The sequence below is a fragment of the Corvus moneduloides genome, unplaced genomic scaffold (assembly GCF_009650955.1).
Source record: "Corvus moneduloides isolate bCorMon1 unplaced genomic scaffold, bCorMon1.pri scaffold_129_arrow_ctg1, whole genome shotgun sequence".
Classification (NCBI taxonomy): domain Eukaryota; kingdom Metazoa; phylum Chordata; class Aves; order Passeriformes; family Corvidae; genus Corvus; species Corvus moneduloides.
Genome location: NW_022436886.1, coordinates 1 through 5,465, shown reverse-complemented (window position 1 = coordinate 5,465; position 5,465 = coordinate 1). Strand labels below are relative to the sequence as shown.

Sequence of the window (5,465 nt, the reverse complement as noted above, 5' to 3'; positions counted from 1 at the left end):
ACAACCATATGCCAGACTGTGCAGCAGGGCAGAGCAGCTCAGGGCCAAACCCATGCAGGCACCCGTGACACAGGAGATGACAAACAAGGGGACCCAACAAGGAGAGAAAACTCTGGGCTAGATGGTCACAAGGACCGAGCAGACGAGGAATGAGATGACCTAGGCGAGACCGACGGTGAGCCAAGGAAGCTGCAAGAACCCTGGCAGAAGAGGATGATAACAAAAGGACTTATTCCAAGAACCGCAAAGATGGATGCCCGAGAATTGGACGGGTGGAATCCTCTAGCTATCTTTGCATTCTTACAAGTCCTCATCTCCTATAATGGATCGTTGCAGTGCACAGCTGTCGATGCAGCTCAGAACAAGACCTGAAAAGACACCCAACTCAACGTCGCTGAAGAGAGATGTGATTCTGATGCACCTCCAAGCTCAAGAGTCAAAGGATCACTGGTATCGGCACCGCACTGAGGAACACCAAGAACAGGGATGCTAAGAATAATGCCCGGCATTTGCGATAAGCATCTCAAAGGGCTAAGGCAAATGACCTGCGACAGGAGATGCACAAAAGACAGAGAACGCACAATAGACTAGTGACGTGTACCGGGACTGCTCTGCCCTGCGCACCTCGGCACTGTGATCAAAAGCAGGACTTTTGCTTTACGGGGCCTAAGGGGCCCCTTCTTGGGTATCCCCACCTCCAAATCTGACTCAAAAATATCTCCCGGTGAGTCCCAACTAAACACCTCACTTCCACCCCCTCTGTGGGTCACAGGCCTCGACTTATCTCTTGGATGTCTGAGGATGTCAATCTGCCTCGGGTGCAAAAGAAGGCCACCTCGCCATGCGGGAAGCTCATGCCTTCATCGGGCTGGTTATCTCTTAGTCAGCTACAATAAACAAAACCAAACAAACATCAGTGCATGAACTTAGTGGCACCTCAGCCAAAACCTGTCAATTCCGCCACTCACCATCTCCTAAGAAGGCCGGGGTCCTCGGGCCGCACGCTTGGGCCACGCTCCGAGGCCAACGCCATCACCATCGTCACAGGGTATACCTGGGTTAAGAGGAGACAAGGTTATGTGGCACTGCCGAAACTTGATGGGGCCCTCGCTCCTCCCTCCCTCCGCAACTCACTGCAGCTACTCGGCCATTGCCAAAGGCTACCCGGACGGTACCTTCACATGGAAAAGGTAAAGGCTTCATCGCAGAGCCCCTTAATACTTCTGGAGGGCTCACAAGGGCAGCAAGCCGGGTCTGTCAGCCGGTCAGCGAGGGGTTTTGGTGCAATACAAGCAGACCATCTAAAACACACAAATGACAATGGATGCTTAGAACTGTACCAGAACTTGGCACCCAAGGAATAACAAGTGGTTCTTACCACCAGTGACTTCTTACCTCATTCACTTGACCTTGACTGCTGAGATCTGGCTTTACCTCCTAGGAACAAAGAACAGTGCTGTAACACAGCCACCATTTACACTGGCTCGGCAAACACAAACGGTGACCGACCTTCCCGCGGGAATCCCCTCACCCGGTATGGGGCGGTCTGCCACCGATTTAATGCATCTGCATCTGCAAGAAAGTGATGACAAAAGTCAAAGTGCTGCATGAGAACTTAACAGCTCCAGCTATCTTGTGTCAATCTAGGAATATCGTCTAGAGGCCAAACTACATCCTACATTACAGATTTAAAGGCCTTGGGCCCTGTTCTATTACACATATGTGCCAGGGTATGCAGCAGGGCAGAGCAGCTCTGGGCCAAACCCATGCAGGCACCCGTGACACAGCAGATGACAAACAAGGGGATGCAGCAAGGAGAGAGACCTCTCAGCGGAAAGCATGACTGCAAGCACATCGAAGGGCTAAGGCAAAAGAGCGAAGACACAAGAAGCCCAAAAGACATGGCATGTACAATAGACAATTGATGCAACATGCACTCTGATTGCTCGGCCCTGCGCACCTCAGCATTGTTATCGAATGTGAGACTTTTCCATTATGTGGGCTAAGGGGCCCCTTCTTGGGTATCCCCATCTCCAAAGCTGACACAAAAAATCCCTCCCGGCGAGGCCCAACTCAATACTCCGCTTTCAGCCCCTTGACTTATCTTTCAGACATCCGGGGATGTGAATCCACCTGAGACGCAAATGAAGACTACCTCACCGTCCTGGAAGCTCCTGCCATCGCCGGGCTGTTGTCTCTTAGACGGGCCCGATAAAGAAAACCAAATATCAGTACAGGGACTTCGTGGCACATCGGCCAAACCCCAACAATTCCACAACTCACTGTCTCCTAAGAAGGCTGGAGTCCTCGGGCCACATGCTTTTGCCACACCCCGAGGTCGACACCGTCATCACAGGGTATACCTGAGTTAAGAGGAGACGAGGTGATGCGGCACTGCTGAAACTTGAGTGGACCCTCGCTCCTCCTCCCTCCCTCCCTCCCCGACTTGCCGCAATGCCTCGGCCACTGCCGAAGGCTACCCGGACGGTACCTTCACATGGAAAAGGTAAAGGCTTCATCGCAGACTCCCGTGATACTTGCAGAGGACTCACGAGGGCGGCGACACGGGTCTGTCGGCCGGTCAACGAGGAGTTCGGCGTAATACAAGGAGGCGCCCTGAAACACGCAAATGGCAATGGATGCTTAGAGCTGTACCAGAACTTGGCACCCAAGGAATAACAAGTGGTTCTTACCACCAGTGACTTCTTACCTCGTTCACTTGACCTTGACTGCTGAGATCTGGCTTTACCTCCTAAGAACAAAGACAAAGAACAATGCTGTAACACACGCACCATTCATGTTTGCCCTGCAAAGACAAACAGTGACCGACCTTCATGTGGGAACCCCCTCTCCGGGTACGGGGCGCTCAGCCACAGATTTAATCCGTCTGCATCTGAAAGAAAGCGATGACAAAAGTCAAAGAGCTGCATTAGAACTTCATAGCTCCAGCCATCCCGTACCAGTCTAGGAATGCCATCTTGAGGCCAAACTACAACGTACACCACAAATTTCAAGTCCCCAGGCCTTGTCCTATTACAACCATATGCCAGACTGTGCAGCAGGGCAGAGCAGCTCAGGGCCAAACCCATGCAGGCACCCGTGACACAGGAGATGACAAACAAGGGGACCCAACAAGGAGAGAAAACTCTGGGCTAGATGGTCACAAGGACCGAGCAGACGAGGAATGAGATGACCTAGGCGAGACCGACGGTGAGCCAAGGAAGCTGCAAGAACCCTGGCAGAAGAGGATGATAACAGAAGGACTTATTCCAAGAACCGCAAAGATGGATGCCCGAGAATTGGACGGGTGGAATCCTCTAGCTATCTTTGCATTCTTACAAGTCTTCATCTCCTATAATGGATCGTTGCAGTGCACAGCTGTCGATGCAGCTCAGAACAAGACCTGAAAGGACGCCCGACTCAACGTCACTGAAGAGAGATGTGATTCTGATGCACCTCCAAGCTCACGAGTCAAAGGATGAATGGTATCGGCACCGCACTGAGGAACACCAAGAACAGGGATGCTAAGAATAATGCCCAGCATTGGCGATAAGCATCTCAAAGGGCTAAGACAAATGACCTGTGACACGAGATGCACAAAAGACAGAGAACGCACAATAGACTAGTGACGTGTACCGGGACTGCTCTGCCCTGCGCACCTCGGCACTGTGATCAAAAGCAGGACTTTTGCTTTACGGGGCCTAAGGGGCCCCTTCTTGGGTATCCCCACCTCCAAATCTGACTCAAAAATATCTCCCGGTGAGTCCCAACTAAACACCTCACTTCCACCCCCTCTGTGGGTCACAGGCCTCGACTTATCTCTTGGATGTCTGAGGATGTCAATCTGCCTCGGGTGCAAAAGAAGGCCACCGCGCCATGCGGGAAGCTCATGCCTTCATCGGGCTGGTTCTCTCTTAGTCAGCTACAATAAACAAAACCAAACAAACATCAGTGCACGAACTTAGTGGCACCTCAGCCAAAACCTGTCAATTCTGCCACTCACCGTCCCCTAAGAAGGCCGGGGTCCTCGGGCCGCACGCTTGGGCCACGCTCTGAGGCCAACGCCATCGCCATCATCGCAGGGTATACCTGGGTTGAGTGGAAACAAGGTGATGTGGCATTGCTGAAACTTGAGTGGACCCTCGTTCCTCCTCCCTCCGCAACTCACTGCAGCTACTCGGCTATTGCCAAAGGCTACCCGGACAGTACCTTCACATGGAAAAGGTAAAGGCTTCATCGCAGAGCCCCTTAATACTTCTGAAGGGCTCAGAAGGGCGGCAAGCCGGGTCTGTCAGCCGGTCAGCGAGGGGTTTTGGTGTAATACAAGCGGACCATCTAAAACACACAAATGAAAAAGGATGCTTAGAGCTGTACTAGAACTTGGCACCCAAGGAATAACAAGTGGTTCCTACCACCAGTGACTTCTTACCTCGTTCACTTGACCTTGACTGCTGAGATCTGGCTTTACCTCCTAAGAACAACGAACAATGCTGTAACACAGCCACCATTTCCACTGGCTCGGCAAACACAAACGGTGACCGACCTTCCTGCGGGAATCCCCTCACCCGGTATGGGGCGCTCAGCCACAGATTTAATCCATCTGCATCTGCAAGAAAGTGATGACAAAAGTCAAAGTGCTGCATGAGAACTTAACAGCTCCAGCCATCTTGTGTCAATCTAGGAATATCATCTAGAGGCCAAACTACACCCTACATTACAGATTTAAAGGCCTTGGGCCCTGTTCTATTATACCTATGTGCCAGGGTATGCAGCAGGGCAGAGCAGCTCTGGGCCAAACCCATGCAGGCACCCGTGACACAGCAGATGACAAACAATGGGATGCAGCAAGGAGAGAGAACTCACGGCAGAAAGCATGACTGCAAGCACATCGAAGGGCTAAGGCAAAAGAGCAAAGACACAAGAAGCCCAAAAGACATGGCATGTACAATAGACAAGTGACACAACACGCACTCTGATTGCTCTGCCCTGCGTACCCCAGCATTGTTATCGAATGTGAGACTTTTCCATTATGCGGGCTAAGGGGCCCCTTCTTGGGTACCCCCATCTCCAAAGCTGACTCAAAACTCCCTTCCAGAGAGCCCCAACCCGACACCCTGCTTTCATTCCCTCCATGGGTCATATCCCTCAACTTATCTCACGGACGTCTGGGGATGTGAATCTTCCTGGGGCGCAAAAGAAGGCCACCTCTCGCCGTCCCAGAAGCTCCTGCCATTGCCAGGCTGTTGACTCTTAGTCAGCTACAATAAAGAAAACTGAACATCAGTACACGAGCTTAGTGGCACCTCGGCCAAAACCCAATAATTCCACAACTCGCTGTCTCCTAAGAGGGCCCAGGTCCTCAGACCGCACGCTCTGGCCACGCTCCAAGGCCAACGCCGTCATTGCAGGGTATACCTGGGTTGAGTGGAAACAAGGTGATGTGGCATTGCTGAAACTTGAGTGGA

The 5,465-nt window shown here is 52.1% G+C and overlaps 2 long non-coding RNA genes across 2 annotated transcripts; both read right to left on the bottom strand.

Annotated features, from left to right (window-relative positions):
* Positions 1–206: 206 nt before the first annotated feature.
* On the bottom strand, positions 207–2,337 carry LOC116438838. The gene is made up of 4 exons (XR_004237942.1): positions 2,284–2,337; positions 1,176–2,197; positions 969–1,054; positions 207–887 (listed from the first exon to the last, which is right to left on the bottom strand). It is a non-coding gene; the product is annotated as an uncharacterized LOC116438838 (long non-coding RNA).
* A 1,934-nt stretch (positions 2,338–4,271) lies between these two features.
* LOC116438842 lies at positions 4,272–5,102 on the bottom strand. Its single transcript, XR_004237947.1, has 3 exons — positions 4,544–5,102; positions 4,430–4,471; positions 4,272–4,335 (listed from the first exon to the last, which is right to left on the bottom strand). It is a non-coding gene; the product is annotated as an uncharacterized LOC116438842 (long non-coding RNA).
* Between the last annotated feature and the right edge of the window lie 363 nt (positions 5,103–5,465).